General features: G+C 63.8%; 7 pseudogenes; all 7 read left to right on the forward strand.

Annotated features, from left to right (window-relative positions):
- Positions 1–3,302: 3,302 nt before the first annotated feature.
- Positions 3,303–3,422, forward strand: LOC142876236 (uncharacterized; annotated as a pseudogene).
- Positions 3,423–6,894: 3,472 nt separating this feature from the next.
- LOC142876237 (uncharacterized) lies at positions 6,895–7,014 on the forward strand (annotated as a pseudogene).
- Positions 7,015–10,480: 3,466 nt separating this feature from the next.
- LOC142876180 (uncharacterized) lies at positions 10,481–10,599 on the forward strand (annotated as a pseudogene).
- Positions 10,600–14,071: 3,472 nt separating this feature from the next.
- Positions 14,072–14,190, forward strand: LOC142876304 (uncharacterized; annotated as a pseudogene).
- Positions 14,191–17,665: 3,475 nt separating this feature from the next.
- LOC142876238 (uncharacterized) lies at positions 17,666–17,785 on the forward strand (annotated as a pseudogene).
- A 3,467-nt stretch (positions 17,786–21,252) lies between these two features.
- Positions 21,253–21,372, forward strand: LOC142876293 (uncharacterized; annotated as a pseudogene).
- Positions 21,373–24,840: 3,468 nt separating this feature from the next.
- Positions 24,841–24,960, forward strand: LOC142876239 (uncharacterized; annotated as a pseudogene).
- Positions 24,961–26,231: the final 1,271 nt, after the last annotated feature.

The raw sequence follows: 26,231 nt of genomic DNA on the forward strand, positions 1-26,231 counted from the left end.
ACGCGGCAGCATGCGTGGCATCTGGACTGTCAGGTCTCAGACCAAAGGTCTGCTCTGTGGGAACCGACACGCTGGAGAAAACCTTGAGAGTCTGAGAGGGGAGGGAGTTCCAGAAGAAGGCCAGGATGTCATTTTGAGGGAGTATGTGACCAGAACTCGTCCCGTTGCTTTTGGGGGTTCTATGGGCTCCACGCAGGAATCTTTGGTGGTGGCACCTGATGTTGGGGGATCCGGAGTCACACCCAGACCTGCTCCACAGGCCTCCTTTTACTTTTCTCTTCGGATTCATGATTTTTAAAAAGTGTCTCTTACCTCTATGATTGCATTTTCTTTTCTCTCTCTTTTCAAGCAGATGATGGGAGTACAAGTATTCAGGTGACATGTGTTGCCCGTGCACCCCTCCCCCCTGTGTTCTCATTCATATACCTCTCATGTTGTTCCAGCGTATTGTGGGGGTACCAGTGTTAAGGTCGGGTACAGTTGCCCTCTCCAAGCCTCCCCCCTGGGGTCAGAGCTTCAAGTGCGCCCATCCCCCAGTCGGTGCGCACCCACCCCATTCCTAATGGATGTGGATGCCCATCGCCTCCCCCCACCCGCCCGACACCCACCCGATGAAGGTGATTCCTCTCCGTCCACTTAGGTGTCCATCCGTTCGTACCAATTTGCTGGTGAGCGCGCTCACGTGGTGCTCGTGTGTCCATTCTTGGGATACCTGGCTTACTGGAACGGGTTCCAGCTCTGGCCAGGAGAACACGAGAGGCGCCCTCTCACCGCTGCTCCTCACAGCCGAATGGCACTCCGTGGTGTCCACGCGCCACATTTTATTAATGCACTCCTGGATGGATGGGCACTCGGGTCGCTTCCACGTCTTTGCGATTGTGAATTGTGCCCTAACTGTCACTCTACCCCTTACCCAGCCCGTCTCCTCTGCCCCTGCCTGACGCACTCCTCCCCGGCCAGGCCCGTCACTGTCCTGGGCCCCCGCCTGACCGGCTCCTCCCCGCCCGGCCTGTCACCGTCCTCTGCCCCTGCCTGACATGCTCCTTCCCGCCCGGCCTCTCACCGTCCTCGGCCCCTGCCTGACCGGCTCCTCCGTCGCCTGGGCCTTCCAAGGGCTTGGTGTGGAGGCTGCTTCCAGGAAGCCCTCCAGAAACCCGGCAGCAGGGTGGCCGCAGCAGTCTCCAGCAGCCTTCCCTAAGTCGAGTGCGGGGGACGTGCCCCCGCTGTGCCGCGGGGGGCCCAGCCTGGTGTCTTCCCTGATGCCCTGCGGCTGCCGGCTGGGGCTGCCGCTCCCCGCGAGGGGAGAGCCGCGGAGGTGGGGACCGCCTCCTGATGGGGACGTACGTACACGCAGCTCTCCACGTCGGATCCCGGGGCTCTCTGTCCTGCCCGAAGGCCCAGCGGGCCTGCGGGTCCTTAGAGTGGCAAAAACATCCGAAAGCTGAGACTGAGGGTCCGGTGGGTGTCTGCACTTTTGTGCTGGGCACCCCAGGGAGGCCCGGGGGCTGGCTGGACAACGTGGTCTGCTGGGCGGGGGGGGGTTGGAGGAGCAACTGATGCCCTTCGCACCTTGGGTAGCAAGAGTCTGAGGTGTCTCTGAGCCCTGTGCCATGTCCGGGGGCGGGGCGCGGGGGGGGGAGGAGGAGGAGGAGGAGGAGGTGGGAAGGGCCGGGGCCTGCAGTCCTGTTCCCGGGGTGGCACGGCAAGTGGCTTCTTCCACAGGCTGCTTGGCCTGGGCTCCCTGCACCTGGGCCTTTGGGGGACTGGCCCTGTGCTTGCCAACACTTCCTGCAGGGACCCAGAGCTGGGAGGTGGCATCTCTCAGCCCTGGGTCGGGCAGAGCCCCAGCGGGCCATGCCCACAACCTCTCTCAGCACCGGTCCCCCAGAAGGCTCCTTTGGGACCAGGATTCTCTTGCGGTGACTCTTTAAGGTCTGGCCCCTGGATGGAGGGGCACCAGGAGTAGAGGAGCAGGAAGGGGAAGGGGGTGGCCATGCGAGGGGACACTTTGAGGCCAAGTCCCAGCTTCAGCCTGATCCTCCTGGGAACCCCGCTCTGAGACAAGGAGCCGGGCTTCGCATTCCCACAGCAGCCAGTCGTGGGCTGAGGACACCTGGGGCCTTGGGAACTCCCTGGCTTCTCCTTGGTTTAACATCTAGAGCTGCTTGTGAATCGGGCCGCCACACACACCCGAGTGCAGGTGTCTTCCGCACAGACTGCGGGCCTCGCTCTTCTGAACGCCGCTAGCTCGCCACCCACCCACGGGTGAACCTGGTCAGGGTGCTTTCTCTCGGGGGCAGACTCTTTTCCGGGCGGGCTACCGGTGTCTCTGTTTGCTCGTTTCTTTCTTCCATTTCGGGAAAGGCTTCCTTGCTGGGTGTGGAAATCTCCTATGCCTTCCCTCGCCTATTCTGTCAGCTTTCAAATTCTCTTTCAGTTGCCACCCTCACAGATGGATTAGGAAACTCTTTCCGGTGCACTCATTAGTGAAATGACCTCAATGAAGCTGGAATCCAATATCTAATGGCCGATTTTTAGCGAGTCCACACGCCAGGGTGGTCGGGGTCCAATGCAGCCCCGGCCAGGCCCAGGCCCCTTGGACCGGGCCACAGGAGGACACAGAGGAGGGTCCCGGCCCCCACGAAGCGGTGCCGGCGGTTCTCCACGGGCTTGGGCGTTTTCCAGAGGTAGGAGATGGAGGGGACTGATTTCTTCAGCGCCCCACAAACCACGCCACCCCACCCCACCCATGGGACACATCCCCAGAGAGAGACGCCCCATACACTGGCTCCCCTCCCCCTTGCGCTGTGCCCCAGCCCTGGCCCGGGGGAATAGGCGGCAGCCCACCCACAGGGCGAGGGGGGGCACAGCTGAAAGGGGTTGTGGGGGAGGGCGGCCCCTGGCTGGGGTCAAAGGGCGCGCGCGTGCGCAGTCAGCGTCAGCGGCGGCGACGCGCTGGGGGTGGGCAGCGGGTAGGTGAAGGAGGCCGGGCGAGGAGACGAGGGGGGCTGGGAGGGCTCCACCTTGGCGAGTCCAGCCGTGGAGGCGCATCTTGTGTGAGTGTGAGTGAGTGTGAGTGTGTGTGTGTGTGTATAGAGAGACAGCCCCCCGCCCCGCCCCGCCCATCACCCCCGTCCCTGGGAGCCCACAGGACCCGGCCGGCGAGCTCAACAGGCCCGGCCCGGCGCGGGGCCTGGGGCGGGAGGCGGCGGCGGCGGCGGCGGCGGCGGCGGCGGCGGCGGCGGGGGGAAAGCGCAGAGAGGCTCGGCTTCTTGAGCGGGGCAGGGGCGCCCTCCGCCGCCGTCTAGGGCCACACCACCCTGAACGCCCCCCGATCTCGTCTGGTCTCGGAAGCTAAGCAGGGTCGGGCCCGGTCAGTACTTGGATGGGAGACCGCCTGGGAATACCGGGGGCCACAGGCTGCTTCTTTTTTTTTTTTTTTTTTTTGCCTCTTGTTCTGTCCCCTTTCTGGGAGCGCGGCGGCGGCCCGGGGTGGGGGTGACCCCAACCCTCAGCGCCCGCCGAGCTGCCTGGCGCCCCAGCCCGCACCGTGGGGCCTCCTCTTGTCCCAAGCCGCGACACCGCCGCCACGCGGCAGCATGCGTGGCATCTGGACTGTCAGGTCTCAGACCAAAGGTCTGCTCTGTGGGAACCGACACGCTGGAGAAAACCTTGAGAGTCTGAGAGGGGAGGGAGTTCCAGAAGAAGGCCAGGATGTCATTTTGAGGGAGTATGTGACCAGAACTCGTCCCGTTGCTTTTGGGGGTTCTATGGGCTCCACGCAGGAATCTTTGGTGGTGGCACCTGATGTTGGGGGATCCGGAGTCACACCCAGACCTGCTCCACAGGCCTCCTTTTACTTTTCTCTTCGGATTCATGATTTTTAAAAAGTGTCTCTTACCTCTATGATTGCATTTTCTTTTCTCTCTCTTTTCAAGCAGATGATGGGAGTACAAGTATTCAGGTGACATGTGTTGCCCGTGCACCCCTCCCCCCTGTGTTCTCATTCATATACCTCTCATGTTGTTCCAGCGTATTGTGGGGGTACCAGTGTTAAGGTCGGGTACAGTTGCCCTCTCCAAGCCTCCCCCCTGGGGTCAGAGCTTCAAGTGCGCCCATCCCCCAGTCGGTGCGCACCCACCCCATTCCTAATGGATGTGGATGCCCATCGCCTCCCCCCACCCGCCCGACACCCACCCGATGAAGGTGATTCCTCTCCGTCCACTTAGGTGTCCATCCGTTCGTACCAATTTGCTGGTGAGCGCGCTCACGTGGTGCTCGTGTGTCCATTCTTGGGATACCTGGCTTACTGGAACGGGTTCCAGCTCTGGCCAGGAGAACACGAGAGGCGCCCTCTCACCGCTGCTCCTCACAGCCGAATGGCACTCCGTGGTGTCCACGCGCCACATTTTATTAATGCACTCCTGGATGGATGGGCACTCGGGTCGCTTCCACGTCTTTGCGATTGTGAATTGTGCCCTAACTGTCACTCTACCCCTTACCCAGCCCGTCTCCTCTGCCCCTGCCTGACGCACTCCTCCCCGGCCAGGCCCGTCACTGTCCTGGGCCCCCGCCTGACCGGCTCCTCCCCGCCCGGCCTGTCACCGTCCTCTGCCCCTGCCTGACATGCTCCTTCCCGCCCGGCCTCTCACCGTCCTCGGCCCCTGCCTGACCGGCTCCTCCGTCGCCTGGGCCTTCCAAGGGCTTGGTGTGGAGGCTGCTTCCAGGAAGCCCTCCAGAAACCCGGCAGCAGGGTGGCCGCAGCAGTCTCCAGCAGCCTTCCCTAAGTCGAGTGCGGGGGACGTGCCCCCGCTGTGCCGCGGGGGGCCCAGCCTGGTGTCTTCCCTGATGCCCTGCGGCTGCCGGCTGGGGCTGCCGCTCCCCGCGAGGGGAGAGCCGCGGAGGTGGGGACCGCCTCCTGATGGGGACGTACGTACACGCAGCTCTACACGTCGGATCCCGGGGCTCTCTGTCCTGCCCGAAGGCCCAGCGGGCCTGCGGGTCCTTAGAGTGGCAAAAACATCTGAAAGCTGAGACTGAGGGTCCGGTGGGTGTCTGCACTTTTGTGCTGGGCACCCCAGGGAGGCCCGGGGGCTGGCTGGACAACGTGGTCTGCTGGGCGGGGGGGGGTTGGAGGAGCAACTGATGCCCTTCGCACCTTGGGTAGCAAGAGTCTGAGGTGTCTCTGAGCCCTGTGCCATGTCCGGGGGGGGGGCGCGGGGGGGGGAGGAGGAGGAGGAGGAGGAGGTGGGAAGGGCCGGGGCCTGCAGTCCTGTTCCCGGGGTGGCACGGCAAGTGGCTTCTTCCACAGGCTGCTTGGCCTGGGCTCCCTGCACCTGGGCCTTTGGGGGACTGGCCCTGTGCTTGCCAACACTTCCTGCAGGGACCCAGAGCTGGGAGGTGGCATCTCTCAGCCCTGGGTCGGGCAGAGCCCCAGCGGGCCATGCCCACAACCTCTCTCAGCACCGGTCCCCCAGAAGGCTCCTTTGGGACCAGGATTCTCTTGCGGTGACTCTTTAAGGTCTGGCCCCTGGATGGAGGGGCACCAGGAGTAGAGGAGCAGGAAGGGGAAGGGGGTGGCCATGCGAGGGGACACTTTGAGGCCAAGTCCCAGCTTCAGCCTGATCCTCCTGGGAACCCCGCTCTGAGACAAGGAGCCGGGCTTCGCATTCCCACAGCAGCCAGTCGTGGGCTGAGGACACCTGGGGCCTTGGGAACTCCCTGGCTTCTCCTTGGTTTAACATCTAGAGCTGCTTGTGAATCGGGCCGCCACACACACCCGAGTGCAGGTGTCTTCCGCACAGACTGCGGGCCTCGCTCTTCTGAACGCCGCTAGCTCGCCACCCACCCACGGGTGAACCTGGTCAGGGTGCTTTCTCTCGGGGGCAGACTCTTTTCCGGGCGGGCTACCGGTGTCTCTGTTTGCTCGTTTCTTTCTTCCATTTCGGGAAAGGCTTCCTTGCTGGGTGTGGAAATCTCCTATGCCTTCCCTCGCCTATTCTGTCAGCTTTCAAATTCTCTTTCAGTTGCCACCCTCACAGATGGATTAGAAAACTCTTTCCGGTGCACTCATTAGTGAAATGACCTCAATGAAGCTGGAATCCAATATCTAATGGCCGATTTTTAGCGAGTCCACACGCCAGGGTGGTCGGGGTCCAATGCAGCCCCGGCCAGGCCCAGGCCCCTTGGACCGGGCCACAGGAGGACACAGAGGAGGGTCCCGGCCCCCACGAAGCGGTGCCGGCGGTTCTCCACGGGCTTGGGCGTTTTCCAGAGGTAGGAGATGGAGGGGACTGATTTCTTCAGCGCCCCACAAACCACGCCACCCCACCCCACCCATGGGACACATCCCCAGAGAGAGACGCCCCATACACTGGCTCCCCTCCCCCTTGCGCTGTGCCCCAGCCCTGGCCCGGGGGAATAGGCGGCAGCCCACCAACAGGGCGAGGGGGGGCACAGCTGAAAGGGGTTGTGGGGGAGGGCGGCCCCTGGCTGGGGTCAAAGGGCGCGCGCGTGCGCAGTCAGCGTCAGCGGCGGCGACGCGCTGGGGGTGGGCAGCGGGTAGGTGAAGGAGGCCGGGCGAGGAGACGAGGGGGGCTGGGAGGGCTCCACCTTGGCGAGTCCAGCCGTGGAGGCGCATCTTGTTTGAGTGTGAGTGAGTGTGAGTGTGTGTGTGTGTGTATAGAGAGACAGCCCCCCGCCCCGCCCCGCCCATCACCCCCGTCCCTGGGAGCCCACGGGACCCGGCCGGCGAGCTCAACAGGCCCGGCCCGGCGCGGGGCCTGGGGCGGGAGGCGGCGGCGGCGGCGGCGGCGGCGGCGGCGGCGGCGGCGGCGGGGGGAAAGCGCAGAGAGGCTCGGCTTCTTGAGCGGGGCAGGGGCGCCCTCCGCCGCCGTCTAGGGCCACACCACCCTGAACGCCCCCCGATCTCGTCTGGTCTCGGAAGCTAAGCAGGGTCGGGCCCGGTCAGTACTTGGATGGGAGACCGCCTGGGAATACCGGGGGCCACAGGCTGCTTCTTTTTTTTTTTTTTTTTTTTGCCTCTTGTTCTGTCCCCTTTCTGGGAGCGCGGCGGCGGCCCGGGGTGGGGGTGACCCCAACCCTCAGCGCCCGCCGAGCTGCCTGGCGCCCCAGCCCGCACCGTGGGGCCTCCTCTTGTCCCAAATCGCGACACCGCCGCCACGCGGCAGCATGCGTGGCATCTGGACTGTCAGGTCTCAGACCAAAGGTCTGCTCTGTGGGAACCGACACGCTGGAGAAAACCTTGAGAGTCTGAGAGGGGAGGGAGTTCCAGAAGAAGGCCAGGATGTCATTTTGAGGGAGTATGTGACCAGAACTCGTCCCGTTGCTTTTGGGGGTTCTATGGGCTCCACGCAGGAATCTTTGGTGGTGGCACCTGATGTTGGGGGATCCGGAGTCACACCCAGACCTGCTCCACAGGCCTCCTTTTACTTTTCTCTTCGGATTCATGATTTTTAAAAAGTGTCTCTTACCTCTATGATTGCATTTTCTTTTCTCTCTCTTTTCAAGCAGATGATGGGAGTACAAGTATTCAGGTGACATGTGTTGCCCGTGCACCCCTCCCCCCTGTGTTCTCATTCATATACCTCTCATGTTGTTCCAGCGTATTGTGGGGGTACCAGTGTTAAGGTCGGGTACAGTTGCCCTCTCCAAGCCTCCCCCCTGGGGTCAGAGCTTCAAGTGCGCCCATCCCCCAGTCGGTGCGCACCCACCCCATTCCTAATGGATGTGGATGCCCATCGCCTCCCCCCACCCGCCCGACACCCACCCGATGAAGGTGATTCCTCTCCGTCCACTTAGGTGTCCATCCGTTCGTACCAATTTGCTGGTGAGCGCGCTCACGTGGTGCTCGTGTGTCCATTCTTGGGATACCTGGCTTACTGGAACGGGTTCCAGCTCTGGCCAGGAGAACACGAGAGGCGCCCTCTCACCGCTGCTCCTCACAGCCGAATGGCACTCCGTGGTGTCCACGCGCCACATTTTATTAATGCACTCCTGGATGGATGGGCACTCGGGTCGCTTCCACGTCTTTGCGATTGTGAATTGTGCCCTAACTGTCACTCTACCCCTTACCCAGCCCGTCTCCTCTGCCCCTGCCTGACGCACTCCTCCCCGGCCAGGCCCGTCACTGTCCTGGGCCCCCGCCTGACCGGCTCCTCCCCGCCCGGCCTGTCACCGTCCTCTGCCCCTGCCTGACATGCTCCTTCCCGCCCGGCCTCTCACCGTCCTCGGCCCCTGCCTGACCGGCTCCTCCGTCGCCTGGGCCTTCCAAGGGCTTGGTGTGGAGGCTGCTTCCAGGAAGCCCTCCAGAAACCCGGCAGCAGGGTGGCCGCAGCAGTCTCCAGCAGCCTTCCCTAAGTCGAGTGCGGGGGACGTGCCCCCGCTGTGCCGCGGGGGGCCCAGCCTGGTGTCTTCCCTGAGGCCCTGCGGCTGCCGGCTGGGGCTGCCGCTCCCCGCGAGGGGAGAGCCGCGGAGGTGGGGACCGCCTCCTGATGGGGACGTACGTACACGCAGCTCTCCACGTCGGATCCCGGGGCTCTCTGTCCTGCCCGAAGGCCCAGCGGGCCTGCGGGTCCTTAGAGTGGCAAAAACATCCGAAAGCTGAGACTGAGGGTCCGGTGGGTGTCTGCACTTTTGTGCTGGGCACCCCAGGGAGGCCCGGGGGCTGGCTGGACAACGTGGTCTGCTGGGCGGGGGGGGTTGGAGGAGCAACTGATGCCCTTCGCACCTTGGGTAGCAAGAGTCTGAGGTGTCTCTGAGCCCTGTGCCATGTCCGGGGGCGGGGCGCGGGGGGGGGAGGAGGAGGAGGAGGAGGAGGTGGGAAGGGCCGGGGCCTGCAGTCCTGTTCCCGGGGTGGCACGGCAAGTGGCTTCTTCCACAGGCTGCTTGGCCTGGGCTCCCTGCACCTGGGCCTTTGGGGGACTGGCCCTGTGCTTGCCAACACTTCCTGCAGGGACCCAGAGCTGGGAGGTGGCATCTCTCAGCCCTGGGTCGGGCAGAGCCCCAGCGGGCCATGCCCACAACCTCTCTCAGCACCGGTCCCCCAGAAGGCTCCTTTGGGACCAGGATTCTCTTGCGGTGACTCTTTAAGGTCTGGCCCCTGGATGGAGGGGCACCAGGAGTAGAGGAGCAGGAAGGGGAAGGGGGTGGCCATGCGAGGGGACACTTTGAGGCCAAGTCCCAGCTTCAGCCTGATCCTCCTGGGAACCCCGCTCTGAGACAAGGAGCCGGGCTTCGCATTCCCACAGCAGCCAGTCGTGGGCTGAGGACACCTGGGGCCTTGGGAACTCCCTGGCTTCTCCTTGGTTTAACATCTAGAGCTGCTTGTGAATCGGGCCGCCACACACACCCGAGTGCAGGTGTCTTCCGCACAGACTGCGGGCCTCGCTCTTCTGAACGCCGCTAGCTCGCCACCCACCCACGGGTGAACCTGGTCAGGGTGCTTTCTCTCGGGGGCAGACTCTTTTCCGGGCGGGCTACCGGTGTCTCTGTTTGCTCGTTTCTTTCTTCCATTTCGGGAAAGGCTTCCTTGCTGGGTGTGGAAATCTCCTATGCCTTCCCTCGCCTATTCTGTCAGCTTTCAAATTCTCTTTCAGTTGCCACCCTCACAGATGGATTAGGAAACTCTTTCCGGTGCACTCATTAGTGAAATGACCTCAATGAAGCTGGAATCCAATATCAAATGGCCGATTTTTAGCGAGTCCACACGCCAGGGTGGTCGGGGTCCAATGCAGCCCCGGCCAGGCCCAGGCCCCTTGGACCGGGCCACAGGAGGACACAGAGGAGGGTCCCGGCCCCCACGAAGCGGTGCCGGCGGTTCTCCAGGGGCTTGGGCGTTCTCCAGAGGTAGGAGATGGAGGGGACTGATTTCTTCAGCGCCCCACAAACCACGCCACCCCACCCCACCCATGGGACACATCCCCAGAGAGAGACGCCCCATACACTGGCTCCCCTCCCCCTTGCGCTGTGCCCCAGCCCTGGCCCGGGGGAATAGGCGGCAGCCCACCCACAGGGCGAGGGGGGGCACAGCTGAAAGGGGTTGTGGGGGAGGGCGGCCCCTGGCTGGGGTCAAAGGGCGCGCGCGTGCGCAGTCAGCGTCAGCGGCGGCGACGCGCTGGGGGTGGGCAGCGGGTAGGTGAAGGAGGCCGGGCGAGGAGACGAGGGGGGCTGGGAGGGCTCCACCTTGGCGAGTCCAGCCGTGGAGGCGCATCTTGTGTGAGTGTGAGTGAGTGTGAGTGTGTGTGTGTGTGTATAGAGAGACAGCCCCCCGCCCCGCCCCGCCCATCACCCCCGTCCCTGGGAGCCCACGGGACCCGGCCGGCGAACTCAACAGGCCCGGCCCGGCGCGGGGCCTGGGGCGGGAGGCGGCGGCGGCGGCGGCGGCGGCGGCGGCGGCGGCGGGGGGGAAAGCGCAGAGAGGCTCGGCTTCTTGAGCGGGGCAGGGGCGCCCTCCGCCGCCGTCTAGGGCCACACCACCCTGAACGCCCCCGATCTCGTCTGGTCTCGGAAGCTAAGCAGGGTCGGGCCCGGTCAGTACTTGGATGGGAGACTGCCTGGGAATACCGGGGGCCACAGGCTGCTTCTTTTTTTTTTTTTTTTTTTTTTGCCTCTTGTTCTGTCCCCTTTCTGGGAGCGCGGCGGCGGCCCGGGGTGGGGGTGACCCCAACCCTCAGCGCCCGCCGCGCTGCCTGGCGCCTCAGCCCGCACCGTGGGGCCTCCTCTTGTCCCAAGCCGCGACACCGCCGCCACGCGGCAGCATGCGTGGCATCTGGACTGTCAGGTCTCAGACCAAAGGTCTGCTCTGTGGGAACCGACACGCTGGAGAAAACCTTGAGAGTCTGAGAGGGGAGGGAGTTCCAGAAGAAGGCCAGGATGTCATTTTGAGGGAGTATGTGACCAGAACTCGTCCCGTTGCTTTTGGGGGTTCTATGGGCTCCACGCAGGAATCTTTGGTGGTGGCACCTGATGTTGGGGGATCCGGAGTCACACCCAGACCTGCTCCACAGGCCTCCTTTTACTTTTCTCTTCGGATTCATGATTTTTAAAAAGTGTCTCTTACCTCTATGATTGCATTTTCTTTTCTCTCTCTTTTCAAGCAGATGATGGGAGTACAAGTATTCAGGTGACATGTGTTGCCCGTGCACCCCTCCCCCCTGTGTTCTCATTCATATACCTCTCATGTTGTTCCAGCGTATTGTGGGGGTACCAGTGTTAAGGTCGGGTACAGTTGCCCTCTCCAAGCCTCCCCCCTGGGGTCAGAGCTTCAAGTGCGCCCATCCCCCAGTCGGTGCGCACCCACCCCATTCCTAATGGATGTGGATGCCCATCGCCTCCCCCCACCCGCCCGACACCCACCCGATGAAGGTGATTCCTCTCCGTCCACTTAGGTGTCCATCCGTTCGTACCAATTTGCTGGTGAGCGCGCTCACGTGGTGCTCGTGTGTCCATTCTTGGGATACCTGGCTTACTGGAACGGGTTCCAGCTCTGGCCAGGAGAACACGAGAGGCGCCCTCTCACCGCTGCTCCTCACAGCCGAATGGCACTCCGTGGTGTCCACGCGCCACATTTTATTAATGCACTCCTGGATGGATGGGCACTCGGGTCGCTTCCACGTCTTTGCGATTGTGAATTGTGCCCTAACTGTCACCCTACCCCTTACCCAGCCCGTCTCCTCTGCCCCTGCCTGACGCACTCCTCCCCGGCCAGGCCCGTCACTGTCCTGGGCCCCCGCCTGACCGGCTCCTCCCCGCCCGGCCTGTCACCGTCCTCTGCCCCTGCCTGACATGCTCCTTCCCGCCCGGCCTCTCACCGTCCTCGGCCCCTGCCTGACCGGCTCCTCCGTCGCCTGGGCCTTCCAAGGGCTTGGTGTGGAGGCTGCTTCCAGGAAGCCCTCCAGAAACCCGGCAGCAGGGTGGCCGCAGCAGTCTCCAGCAGCCTTCCCTAAGTCGAGTGCGGGGGACGTGCCCCCGCTGTGCCGCGGGGGGCCCAGCCTGGTGTCTTCCCTGAGGCCCTGTGGCTGCCGGCTGGGGCTGCCGCTCCCCGCAAGGGGAGAGCCGCGGAGGTGGGGACCGCCTCCTGATGGGGACGTACGTACACGTACACGCAGCTCTCCACGTCGGATCCCGGGGCTCTCTGTCCTGCCCGAAGGCCCAGCGGGCCTGCGGGTCCTTAGAGTGGCAAAAACATCCGAAAGCTGAGACTGAGGGTCCGGTGGGTGTCTGCACTTTTGTGCTGGGCACCCCAGGGAGGCCCGGGGGCTGGCTGGACAACGTGGTCTGCTGGGCGGGGGGGGGGGTTTGGAGGAGCAACTGATGCCCTTTGCACCTTGGGTAGCAAGAGTCTGAGGTGTCTCTGAGCCCTGTGCCATGTCCGGGGGGGGCGCGGGGGGGGGGGGAGGAGGAGGAGGAGTAGGAGGTGGGAAGGGCCGGGGCCTGCAGTCCTGTTCCCGGGGTGGCACGGCAAGTGGCTTCTTCCACAGGCTGCTTGGCCTGGGCTCCCTGTACCTGGGCCTTTGGGGGACTGGCCCTGTGCTTGCCAACACTTCCTGCAGGGACCCAGAGCTGGGAGGTGGCATCTCTCAGCCCTGGGTCGGGCAGAGCCCCAGCGGGCCATGCCCACAACCTCTCTCAGCACCGGTCCCCCAGAAGGCTCCTTTGGGACCAGGATTCTCTTGCGGTGACTCTTTAAGGTCTGGCCCCTGGATGGAGGGGCACCAGGAGTAGAGGAGCAGGAAGGGGAAGGGGGTGGCCATGCGAGGGGACACTTTGAGGCCAAGTCCCAGCTTCAGCCTGATCCTCCTGGGAACCCCGCTCTGAGACAAGGAGCCGGGCTTCGCATTCCCACAGCAGCCAGTCGTGGGCTGAGGACACCTGGGGCCTTGGGAACTCCCTGGCTTCTCCTTGGTTTAACATCTAGAGCTGCTTGTGAATCGGGCCGCCACACACACCCGAGTGCAGGTGTCTTCCGCACAGACTGCGGGCCTCGCTCTTCTGAACGCCGCTAGCTCGCCACCCACCCACGGGTGAACCTGGTCAGGGTGCTTTCTCTCGGGGGCAGACTCTTTTCCGGGCGGGCTACCGGTGTCTCTGTTTGCTCGTTTCTTTCTTCCATTTCGGGAAAGGCTTCCTTGCTGGGTGTGGAAATCTCCTATGCCTTCCCTCGCCTATTCTGTCAGCTTTCAAATTCTCTTTCAGTTGCCACCCTCACAGATGGATTAGGAAACTCTTTCCGGTGCACTCATTAGTGAAATGACCTCAATGAAGCTGGAATCCAATATCAAATGGCCGATTTTTAGCGAGTCCACACGCCAGGGTGGTCGGGGTCCAATGCAGCCCCGGCCAGGCCCAGGCCCCTTGGACCGGGCCACAGGAGGACACAGAGGAGGGTCCCGGCCCCCACGAAGCGGTGCCGGCGGTTCTCCAGGGGCTTGGGCGTTTTCCAGAGGTAGGAGATGGAGGGGACTGATTTCTTCAGCGCCCCACAAACCACGCCACCCCACCCCACCCATGGGACACATCCCCAGAGAGAGACGCCCCATACACTGGCTCCCCTCCCCCTTGCGCTGTGCCCCAGCCCTGGCCCGGGGGAATAGGCGGCAGCCCACCCACAGGGCGAGGGGGGGCACAGCTGAAAGGGGTTGTGGGGGAGGGCGGCCCCTGGCTGGGGTCAAAGGGCGCGCGCGTGCGCAGTCAGCGTCAGCGGCGGCGACGCGCTGGGGGTGGGCAGCGGGTAGGTGAAGGAGGCCGGGCGAGGAGACGAGGGGGGCTGGGAGGGCTCCACCTTGGCGAGTCCAGCCGTGGAGGCGCATCTTGTGTGAGTGTGAGTGAGTGTGAGTGTGTGTGTGTGTGTATAGAGAGACAGCCCCCCGCCCCGCCCCGCCCATCACCCCCGTCCCTGGGAGCCCACGGGACCCGGCCGGCGAACTCAACAGGCCCGGCCCGGCGCGGGGCCTGGGGCGGGAGGCGGCGGCGGCGGCGGCGGCGGCGGCGGCGGGGGGAAAGCGCAGAGAGGCTCGGCTTCTTGAGCGGGGCAGGGGCGCCCTCCGCCGCCGTCTAGGGCCACACTACCCTGAACGCCCCCGATCTCGTCTGGTCTCGGAAGCTAAGCAGGGTCGGGCCCGGTCAGTAGTTGGATGGGAGACTGCCTGGGAATACCGGGGGCCACAGGCTGCTTCTTTTTTTTTTTTTTTTTTTTTTTGCCTCTTGTTCTGTCCCCTTTCTGGGACCGCGGCGGCGGCCCGGGGTGGGGGTGACCCCAACCCTCAGCGCCCGCCGCGCTGCCTGGCGCCTCAGCCCGCACCGTGGGGCCTCCTCTTGTCCCAAGCCGCGACACCGCCGCCACGCGGCAGCATGCGTGGCATCTGGACTGTCAGGTCTCAGACCAAAGGTCTGCTCTGTGGGAACAGACACGCTGGAGAAAACCTTGAGAGTCTGAGAGGGGAGGGAGTTCCAGAAGAAGGCCAGGATGTCATTTTGAGGGAGTATGTGACCAGAACTCGTCCCGTTGCTTTTGGGGGTTCTATGGGCTCCACGCAGGAATCTTTGGTGGTGGCACCTGATGTTGGGGGATCCGGAGTCACACCCAGACCTGCTCCACAGGCCTCCTTTTACTTTTCTCTTCGGATTCATGATTTTTAAAAAGTGTCTCTTACCTCTATGATTGCATTTTCTTTTCTCTCTCTTTTCAAGCAGATGATGGGAGTACAAGTATTCAGGTGACATGTGTTGCCCGTGCACCCCTCCCCCCTGTGTTCTCATTCATATACCTCTCATGTTGTTCCAGCGTATTGTGGGGGTACCAGTGTTAAGGTCGGGTACAGTTGCCCTCTCCAAGCCTCCCCCCTGGGGTCAGAGCTTCAAGTGCGCCCATCCCCCAGTCGGTGCGCACCCACCCCATTCCTAATGGATGTGGATGCCCATCGCCTCCCCCCACCCGCCCGACACCCACCCGATGAAGGTGATTCCTCTCCGTCCACTTAGGTGTCCATCCGTTCGTACCAATTTGCTGGTGTGCGCGCTCACGTGGTGCTCGTGTGTCCATTCTTGGGATACCTGGCTTACTGGAACGGGTTCCAGCTCTGGCCAGGAGAACACGAGAGGCGCCCTCTCACCGCTGCTCCTCACAGCCGAATGGCACTCCGTGGTGTCCACGCGCCACATTTTATTAATGCACTCCTGGATGGATGGGCACTCGGGTCGCTTCCACGTCTTTGCGATTGTGAATTGTGCCCTAACTGTCACTCTACCCCTTACCCAGCCCGTCTCCTCTGCCCCTGCCTGACGCACTCCTCCCCGGCCAGGCCCGTCACTGTCCTGGGCCCCCGCCTGACCGGCTCCTCCCCGCCCGGCCTGTCACCGTCCTCTGCCCCTGCCTGACATGCTCCTTCCCGCCCGGCCTCTCACCGTCCTCGGCCCCTGCCTGACCGGCTCCTCCGTCGCCTGGGCCTTCCAAGGGCTTGGTGTGGAGGCTGCTTCCAGGAAGCCCTCCAGAAACCCGGCAGCAGGGTGGCCGCAGCAGTCTCCAGCAGCCTTCCCTAAGTCGAGTGCGGGGGACGTGCCCCCGCTGTGCCGCGGGGGGCCCAGCCTGGTGTCTTCCCTGAGGCCCTGCGGCTGCCGGCTGGGGCTGCCGCTCCCCGCGAGGGGAGAGCCGCGGAGGTGGGGACCGCCTCCTGATGGGGACGTACGTACACGCAGCTCTCCACGTCGGATCCCGGGGCTCTCTGTCCTGCCCGAAGGCCCAGCGGGCCTGCGGGTCCTTAGAGTGGCAAAAACATCCGAAAGCTGAGACTGAGGGTCCGGTGGGTGTCTGCACTTTTGTGCTGGGCACCCCAGGGAGGCCCGGGGGCTGGCTGGACAACGTGGTCTGCTGGGCGGGGGGGGGGTTTGGAGGAGCAACTGATGCCCTTTGCACCTTGGGTAGCAAGAGTCTGAGGTGTCTCTGAGCCCTGTGCCATGTCCGGGGGGGGCGCGGGGGGGGGAGGAGGAGGAGGAGGAGGAGGTGGGAAGGGCCGGGGCCTGCAGTCCTGTTCCCGGGGTGGCACGGCAAGTGGCTTCTTCCACAGGCTGCTTGGCCTGGGCTCCCTGCACCTGGGCCTTTGGGGGACTGGCCCTGTGCTTGCCAACACTTCCTGCAGGGACCCAGAGCTGGGAGGTGGCATCTCTCAGCCCTGGGTCGGGCAGAGCCCCAGCGGGCCATGCCCACAACCTCTCTCAGCACCGGTGCCCCAGAAGGCTCCTTTGGGACCAGGATTCTCTTGCGGTGACTCTTTAAGGTCTGGCCCCTGGATGGAGGGGCACCAGGAGTAGAGGAGCAGGAAGGGGAAGGGGGTGGCCATGCGAGGGGACACTTTGAGGCCAAGTCCCAGCTTCAGCCTGATCCTCCTGGGAACCCCGCTCTGAGACAAGGAGCCGGGCTTCGCATTCCCACAGCAGCCAGTCGTGGGCTGAGGACACCTGGGGCCTTGGGAACTCCCTGGCTTCTCCTTGGTTTAACATCTAGAGCTGCTTGTGAATCGGGCCGCCACACACACCCGAGTGCAGGTGTCTTCCGCACAGACTGCGGGCCTCGCTCTTCTGAACGCCGCTAGCTCGCCACCCACCCACGGGTGAACCTGGTCAGGGTGCTTTCTCTCGGGGGCAGACTCTTTTCCGGGCGGGCTACCGGTGTCTCTGTTTGCTCGTTTCTTTCTTCCATTTCGGGAAAGGCTTCCTTGCTGGGTGTGGAAATCTCCTATGCCTTCCCTCGCCTATTCTGTCAGCTTTCAAATTCTCTTTCAGTTGCCACCCTCACAGATGGATTAGGAAACTCTTTCCGGTGCACTCATTAGTGAAATGACCTCAATGAAGCTGGAATCCAATATCTAATGGCCGATTTTTAGCGAGTCCACACGCCAGGGTGGTCGGGGTCCAATGCAGCCCCGGCCAGGCCCAGGCCCCTTGGACCGGGCCACAGGAGGACACAGAGGAGGGTCCCGGCCCCCACGAAGCGGTGCCGGCGGTTCTCCACGGGCTTGGGCGTTTTCCAGAGGTAGGAGATGGAGGGGACTGATTTCTTCAGCGCCCCACAAACCACGCCACCCCACCCCACCCATGGGACACATCCCCAGAGAGAGACGCCCCATACACTGGCTCCCCTCCCCCTTGCGCTGTGCCCCAGCCCTGGCCCGGGGGAATAGGCGGCAGCCCACCAACAGGGCGAGGGGGGGCACAGCTGAAAGGGGTTGTGGGGGAGGGCGGCCCCTGGCTGGGGTCAAAGGGCGCGCGCGTGCGCAGTCAGCGTCAGCGGCGGCGACGCGCTGGGGGTGGGCAGCGGGTAGGTGAAGGAGGCCGGGCGAGGAGACCAGGGGGGCTGGGAGGGCTCCACCTTGGCGAGTCCAGCCGTGGAGGCGCATCTTGTGTGAGTGTGAGTGAGTGTGAGTGTGTGTGTGTGTGTATAGAGAGACAGCCCCCCGCCCCGCCCCGCCCATCACCCCCGTCCCTGGGAGCCCACGGGACCCGGCCGGCGAGCTCAACAGGCCCGGCCCGGCGCGGGGCCTGGGGCGGGAGGCGGCGGCGGCGGCGGCGGCGGCGGCGGCGGCGGCGGCGGCGGGGGGAAAGCGCAGAGAGGCTCGGCTTCTTGAGCGGGGCAGGGGCGCCCTCCGCCGCCGTCTAGGGCCACACCACCCTGAACGCCCCCCGATCTCGTCTGGTCTCGGAAGCTAAGCAGGGTCGGGCCCGGTCAGTACTTGGATGGGAGACCGCCTGGGAATACCGGGGGCCACAGGCTGCTTCTTTTTTTTTTTTTTTTTTTTGCCTCTTGTTCTGTCCCCTTTCTGGGAGCGCGGCGGCGGCCCGGGGTGGGGGTGACCCCAACCCTCAGCGCCCGCCGCGCTGCCTGGCGCCCCAGCCCGCACCGTGGGGCCTCCTCTTGTCCCAAGCCGCGACACCGCCGCCACGCGGCAGCATGCGTGGCATCTGGACTGTCAGGTCTCAGACCAAAGGTCTGCTCTGTGGGAACAGACACGCTGGAGAAAACCTTGAGAGTCTGAGAGGGGAGGGAGTTCCAGAAGAAGGCCAGGATGTCATTTTGAGGGAGTATGTGACCAGAACTCGTCCCGTTGCTTTTGGGGGTTCTATGGGCTCCACGCAGGAATCTTTGGTGGTGGCACCTGATGTTGGGGGATCCGGAGTCACACCCAGACCTGCTCCACAGGCCTCCTTTTACTTTTCTCTTCGGATTCATGATTTTTAAAAAGTGTCTCTTACCTCTATGATTGCATTTTCTTTTCTCTCTCTTTTCAAGCAGATGATGGGAGTACAAGTATTCAGGTGACATGTGTTGCCCGTGCACCCCTCCCCCCTGTGTTCTCATTCATATACCTCTCATGTTGTTCCAGCGTATTGTGGGGGTACCAGTGTTAAGGTCGGGTACAGTTGCCCTCTCCAAGCCTCCCCCCTGGGGTCAGAGCTTCAAGTGCGCCCATCCCCCAGTCGGTGCGCACCCACCCCATTCCTAATGGATGTGGATGCCCATCGCCTCCCCCCACCCGCCCGACACCCACCCGATGAAGGTGATTCCTCTCCGTCCACTTAGGTGTCCATCCGTTCGTACCAATTTGCTGGTGTGCGCGCTCACGTGGTGCTCGTGTGTCCATTCTTGGGATACCTGGCTTACTGGAACGGGTTCCAGCTCTGGCCAGGAGAACACGAGAGGCGCCCTCTCACCGCTGCTCCTCACAGCCGAATGGCACTCCGTGGTGTCCACGCGCCACATTTTATTAATGCACTCCTGGATGGATGGGCACTCGGGTCGCTTCCACGTCTTTGCGATTGTGAATTGTGCCCTAACTGTCACTCTACCCCTTACCCAGCCCGTCTCCTCTGCCCCTGCCTGACGCACTCCTCCCCGGCCAGGCCCGTCACTGTCCTGGGCCCCCGCCTGACCGGCTCCTCCCCGCCCGGCCTGTCACCGTCCTCTGCCCCTGCCTGACATGCTCCTTCCCGCCCGGCCTCTCACCGTCCTCGGCCCCTGCCTGACCGGCTCCTCCGTCGCCTGGGCCTTCCAAGGGCTTGGTGTGGAGGCTGCTTCCAGGAAGCCCTCCAGAAACCCGGCAGCAGGGTGGCCGCAGCAGTCTCCAGCAGCCTTCCCTAAGTCGAGTGCGGGGGACGTGCCCCCGCTGTGCCGCGGGTGGCCCAGCCTGGTGTCTTCCCTGATGCCCTGCGGCTGCCGGCTGGGGCTGCCACTCCCCGCGAGGGGAGAGCCGCGGAGGTGGGGACCGCCTCCTGATGGGGACGTACGTACACGCAGCTCTACACGTCGGATCCCGGGGCTCTCTGTCCTGCCCGAAGGCCCAGCGGGCCTGCGGGTCCTTAGAGTGGCAAAAACATCCGAAAGCTGAGACTGAGGGTCCGGTGGGTGTCTGCACTTTTGTGCTGGGCACCCCAGGGAGGCCCGGGGGCTGGCTGGACAACGTGGTCTGCTGGGCGGGGGGGGGTTGGAGGAGCAACTGATGCCCTTCGCACCTTGGGTAGCAAGAGTCTGAGGTGTCTCTGAGCCCTGTGCCATGTCCGGGGGGGGGGGCGCGGGGGGGGGAGGAGGAGGAGGAGGAGGAGGTGGGAAGGGCCGGGGCCTGCAGTCCTGTTCCCGGGGTGGCACGGCAAGTGGCTTCTTCCACAGGCTGCTTGGCCTGGGCTCCCTGCACCTGGGCCTTTGGGGGACTGGCCCTGTGCTTGCCAACACTTCCTGCAGGGACCCAGAGCTGGGAGGTGGCATCTCTCAGCCCTGGGTCGGGCAGAGCCCCAGCGGGCCATGCCCACAACCTCTCTCAGCACCGGTCCCCCAGAAGGCTCCTTTGGGACCAGGATTCTCTTGCGGTGACTCTTTAAGGTCTGGCCCCTGGATGGAGGGGCACCAGGAGTAGAGGAGCAGGAAGGGGAAGGGGGTGGCCATGCGAGGGGACACTTTGAGGCCAAGTCCCAGCTTCAGCCTGATCCTCCTGGGAACCCCGCTCTGAGACAAGGAGCCGGGCTTCGCATTCCCACAGCAGCCAGTCGTGGGCTGAGGACACCTGGGGCCTTGGGAACTCCCTGGCTTCTCCTTGGTTTAACATCTAGAGCTGCTTGTGAATCGGGCCGCCACACACACCCGAGTGCAGGTGTCTTCCGCACAGACTGCGGGCCTCGCTCTTCTGAACGCCGCTAGCTCGCCACCCACCCACGGGTGAACCTGGTCAGGGTGCTTTCTCTCGGGGGCAGACTCTTTTCCGGGCGGGCTACCGGTGTCTCTGTTTGCTCGTTTCTTTCTTCCATTTCGGGAAAGGCTTCCTTGCTGGGTGTGGAAATCTCCTATGCCTTCCCTCGCCTATTCTGTCAGCTTTCAAATTCTCTTTCAGTTGCCACCCTCACAGATGGATTAGGAAACTCTTTCCGGTGCACTCATTAGTGAAATGACCTCAATGAAGCTGGAATCCAATATCTAATGGCCGATTTTTAGCGAGTCCACACGCCAGGGTGGTCGGGGTCCAATGCAGCCCCGGCCAGGCCCAGGCCCCTTGGACCGGGCCACAGGAGGACACAGAGGAGGGTCCCGGCCCCCAAGAAGCGGTGCCGGCGGTTCTCCAGGGGCTTGGGCGTTTTCCAGAGGTAGGAGATGGAGGGGACTGATTTCTTCAGCGCCCCACAAACCACGCCACCCCACCCCACCCATGGGACACATCCCCAGAGAGAGACGCCCCATACACTGGCTCCCCTCCCCCTTGCGCTGTGCCCCAGCCCTGGCCCGGGGGAATAGGCGGCAGCCCACCCACAGGGCGAGGGGGGGCACAGCTGAAAGGGGTTGTGGGGGAGGGCGGCCCCTGGCTGGGGTCAAAGGGCGCGCGCGTGCGCAGTCAGCGTCAGCGGCGGCGACGCGCTGGGGGTGGGCAGCGGGTAGGTGAAGGAGGCCGGGCGAGGAGACGAGGGGGGCTGGGAGGGCTCCACCTTGGCGAGTCCAGCCGTGGAGGCGCATCTTGTTTGAGTGAGTGTGAGTGTGTGTGTGTGTGTATAGAGAGACAGCCCCCCGCCCCGCCCCGCCCATCACCCCCGTCCCTGGGAGCCCACGGGACCCGGCCGGCGAGCTCAACAGGCCCGGCCCGGCGCGGGGCCTGGGGCGGGAGGCGGCGGCGGCGGCGGCGGCGGCGGCGGCGGCGGCGGCGGCGGGGGGAAAGCGCAGAGAGGCTCGGCTTCTTGAGCGGGGCAGGGGCGCCCTCCGCCGCCGTCTAGGGCCACACCACCCTGAACGCCCCCCGATCTCGTCTGGTCTCGGAAGCTAAGCAGGGTCGGGCCCGGTCAGTACTTGGATGGGAGACTGCCTGGGAATACCGGGGGCCACAGGCTGCTTCTTTTTTTTTTTTTTTTTTTGCCTCTTGTTCTGTCCCCTTTCTGGGAGCGCGGCGGCGGCCCGGGGTGGGGGTGACCCCAACCCTCAGCGCCCGCCGAGCTGCCTGGCGCCCCAGCCCGCACCGTGGGGCCTCCTCTTGTCCCAAATCGCGACACCGCCGCCACGCGGCAGCATGCGTGGCATCTGGACTGTCAGGTCTCAGACCAAAGGTCTGCTCTGTGGGAACCGACACGCTGGAGAAAACCTTGAGAGTCTGAGAGGGGAGGGAGTTCCAGAAGAAGGCCAGGATGTCATTTTGAGGGAGTATGTGACCAGAACTCGTCCCGTTGCTTTTGGGGGTTCTATGGGCTCCACGCAGGAATCTTTGGTGGTGGCACCTGATGTTGGGGGATCCGGAGTCACACCCAGACCTGCTCCACAGGCCTCCTTTTACTTTTCTCTTCGGATTCATGATTTTTAAAAAGTGTCTCTTACCTCTATGATTGCATTTTCTTTTCTCTCTCTTTTCAAGCAGATGATGGGAGTACAAGTATTCAGGTGACATGTGTTGCCCGTGCACCCCTCCCCCCTGTGTTCTCATTCATATACCTCTCATGTTGTTCCAGCGTATTGTGGGGGTACCAGTGTTAAGGTCGGGTACAGTTGCCCTCTCCAAGCCTCCCCCCTGGGGTCAGAGCTTCAAGTGCGCCCATCCCCCAGTCGGTGCGCACCCACCCCATTCCTAATGGATGTGGATGCCCATCGCCTCCCCCCACCCGCCCGACACCCACCCGATGAAGGTGATTCCTCTCCGTCCACTTAGGTGTCCATCCGTTCGTACCAATTTGCTGGTGAGCGCGCTCACGTGGTGCTCGTGTGTCCATTCTTGGGATACCTGGCTTACTGGAACGGGTTCCAGCTCTGGCCAGGAGAACACGAGAGGCGCCCTCTCACCGCTGCTCCTCACAGCCGAATGGCACTCCGTGGTGTCCACGCGCCACATTTTATTAATGCACTCCTGGATGGATGGGCACTCGGGTCGCTTCCACGTCTTTGCGATTGTGAATTGTGCCCTAACTGTCACTCTACCCCTTACCCAGCCCGTCTCCTCTGCCCCTGCCTGACGCACTCCTCCCCGGCCAGGCCCGTCACTGTCCTGGGCCCCCGCCTGACCGGCTCCTCCCCGCCCGGCCTGTCACCGTCCTCTGCCCCTGCCTGACATGCTCCTTCCCGCCCGGCCTCTCACCGTCCTCGGCCCCTGCCTGACCGGCTCCTCCGTCGCCTGGGCCTTCCAAGGGCTTGGTGTGGAGGCTGCTTCCAGGAAGCCCTCCAGAAACCCGGCAGCAGGGTGGCCGCAGCAGTCTCCAGCAGCCTTCCCTAAGTCGAGTGCGGGGGACGTGCCCCCGCTGTGCCGCGGGGGGCCCAGCCTGGTGTCTTCCCTGATGCCCTGCGGCTGCCGGCTGGGGCTGCCGCTCCCCGCGAGGGGAGAGCCGCGGAGGTGGGGACCGCCTCCTGATGGGGACGTACGTACACGCAGCTCTCCACGTCGGATCCCGGGGCTCTCTGTCCTGCCCGAAGGCCCAGCGGGCCTGCGGGTCCTTAGAGTGGCAAAAACATCCGAAAGCTGAGACTGAGGGTCCGGTGGGTGTCTGCACTTTTGTGCTGGGCACCCCAGGGAGGCCCGGGGGCTGGCTGGACAACGTGGTCTGCTGGGCGGGGGGGGGTTGGAGGAGCAACTGATGCCCTTCGCACCTTGGGTAGCAAGAGTCTGAGGTGTCTCTGAGCCCTGTGCCATGTCCGGGGGCGGGGCGCGGGGGGGGGAGGAGGAGGAGGAGGAGGAGGTGGGAAGGGCCGGGGCCTGCAGTCCTGTTCCCGGGGTGGCACGGCAAGTGGCTTCTTCCACAGGCTGCTTGGCCTGGGCTCCCTGCACCTGGGCCTTTGGGGGACTGGCCCTGTGCTTGCCAACACTTCCTGCAGGGACCCAGAGCTGGGAGGTGGCATCTCTCAGCCCTGGGTCGGGCAGAGCCCCAGCGGGCCATGCCCACAACCTCTCTCAGCACCGGTCCCCCAGAAGGCTCCTTTGGGACCAGGATTCTCTTGCGGTGACTCTTTAAGGTCTGGCCCCTGGATGGAGGGGCACCAGGAGTAGAGGAGCAGGAAGGGGAAGGGGGTGGCCATGCGAGGGGACACTTTGAGGCCAAGTCCCAGCTTCAGCCTGATCCTCCTGGGAACCCCGCTCTGAGACAAGGAGCCGGGCTTCGCATTCCCACAGCAGCCAGTCGTGGGCTGAGGACACCTGGGGCCTTGGGAACTCCCTGGCTTCTCCTTGGTTTAACATCTAGAGCTGCTTGTGAATCGGGCCGCCACACACACCCGAGTGCAGGTGTCTTCCGCACAGACTGCGGGCCTCGCTCTTCTGAACGCCGCTAGCTCGCCACCCACCCACGGGTGAACCTGGTCAGGGTGCTTTCTCTCGGGGGCAGACTCTTTTCCGGGCGGGCTACCGGTGTCTCTGTTTGCTCGTTTCTTTCTTCCATTTCGGGAAAGGCTTCCTTGCTGGGTGTGGAAATCTCCTATGCCTTCCCTCGCCTATTCTGTCAGCTTTCAAATTCTCTTTCAGTTGCCACCCTCACAGATGGATTAGGAAACTCTTTCCGGTGCACTCATTAGTGAAATGACCTCAATGAAGCTGGAATCCAATATCTAATGGCCGATTTTTAGCGAGTCCACACGCCAGGGTGGTCGGGGTCCAATGCAGCCCCGGCCAGGCCCAGGCCCCTTGGACCGGGCCACAGGAGGACACAGAGGAGGGTCCCGGCCCCCACGAAGCGGTGCCGGCGGTTCTCCACGGGCTTGGGCGTTTTCCAGAGGTAGGAGATGGAGGGGACTGATTTCTTCAGCGCCCCACAAACCACGCCACCCCACCCCACCCATGGGACACATCCCCAGAGAGAGACGCCCCATACACTGGCTCCCCTCCCCCTTGCGCTGTGCCCCAGCCCTGGCCCGGGGGAATAGGCGGCAGCCCACCCACAGGGCGAGGGGGGGCACAGCTGAAAGGGGTTGTGGGGGAGGGCGGCCCCTGGCTGGGGTCAAAGGGCGCGCGCGTGCGCAGTCAGCGTCAGCGGCGGCGACGCGCTGGGGGTGGGCAGCGGGTAGGTGAAGGAGGCCGGGCGAGGAGACGAGGGGGGCTGGGAGGGCTCCACCTTGGCGAGTCCAGCCGTGGAGGCGCATCTTGTGTGAGTGTGAGTGAGTGTGAGTGTGTGTGTGTGTGTATAGAGAGACAGCCCCCCGCCCCGCCCCGCCCATCACCCCCGTCCCTGGGAGCCCACGGGACCCGGCCGGCGAGCTCAACAGGCCCGGCCCGGCGCGGGGCCTGGGGCGGGAGGCGGCGGCGGCGGCGGCGGCGGCGGCGGCGGCGGCGGCGGGGGGAAAGCGCAGAGAGGCTCGGCTTCTTGAGCGGGGCAGGGGCGCCCTCCGCCGCCGTCTAGGGCCACACCACCCTGAACGCCCCCCGATCTCGTCTGGTCTCGGAAGCTAAGCAGGGTCGGGCCCGGTCAGTACTTGGATGGGAGACCGCCTGGGAATACCGGGGGCCACAGGCTGCTTCTTTTTTTTTTTTTTTTTTTTGCCTCTTGTTCTGTCCCCTTTCTGGGAGCGCGGCGGCGGCCCGGGGTGGGGGTGACCCCAACCCTCAGCGCCCGCCGAGCTGCCTGGCGCCCCAGCCCGCACCGTGGGGCCTCCTCTTGTCCCAAGCCGCGACACCGCCGCCACGCGGCAGCATGCGTGGCATCTGGACTGTCAGGTCTCAGACCAAAGGTCTGCTCTGTGGGAACCGACACGCTGGAGAAAACCTTGAGAGTCTGAGAGGGGAGGGAGTTCCAGAAGAAGGCCAGGATGTCATTTTGAGGGAGTATGTGACCAGAACTCGTCCCGTTGCTTTTGGGGGTTCTATGGGCTCCACGCAGGAATCTTTGGTGGTGGCACCTGATGTTGGGGGATCCGGAGTCACACCCAGACCTGCTCCACAGGCCTCCTTTTACTTTTCTCTTCGGATTCATGATTTTTAAAAAGTGTCTCTTACCTCTATGATTGCATTTTCTTTTCTCTCTCTTTTCAAGCAGATGATGGGAGTACAAGTATTCAGGTGACATGTGTTGCCCGTGCACCCCTCCCCCCTGTGTTCTCATTCATATACCTCTCATGTTGTTCCAGCGTATTGTGGGGGTACCAGTGTTAAGGTCGGGTACAGTTGCCCTCTCCAAGCCTCCCCCCTGGGGTCAGAGCTTCAAGTGCGCCCATCCCCCAGTCGGTGCGCACCCACCCCATTCCTAATGGATGTGGATGCCCATCGCCTCCCCCCACCCGCCCGACACCCACCCGATGAAGGTGATTCCTCTCCGTCCACTTAGGTGTCCATCCGTTCGTACCAATTTGCTGGTGAGCGCGCTCACGTGGTGCTCGTGTGTCCATTCTTGGGATACCTGGCTTACTGGAACGGGTTCCAGCTCTGGCCAGGAGAACACGAGAGGCGCCCTCTCACCGCTGCTCCTCACAGCCGAATGGCACTCCGTGGTGTCCACGCGCCACATTTTATTAATGCACTCCTGGATGGATGGGCACTCGGGTCGCTTCCACGTCTTTGCGATTGTGAATTGTGCCCTAACTGTCACTCTACCCCTTACCCAGCCCGTCTCCTCTGCCCCTGCCTGACCCACTCCTCCCCGGCCAGGCCCGTCACTGTCCTGGGCCCCCGCCTGACCGGCTCCTCCCCGCCCGGCCTGTCACCGTCCTCTGCCCCTGCCTGACATGCTCCTTCCCGCCCGGCCTCTCACCGTCCTCGGCCCCTGCCTGACCGGCTCCTCCGTCGCCTGGG

The sequence above is a fragment of the Microcebus murinus genome, chromosome 14 (genome assembly GCF_040939455.1).
Source record: "Microcebus murinus isolate Inina chromosome 14, M.murinus_Inina_mat1.0, whole genome shotgun sequence".
Lineage (NCBI taxonomy): Eukaryota > Metazoa > Chordata > Mammalia > Primates > Cheirogaleidae > Microcebus > Microcebus murinus.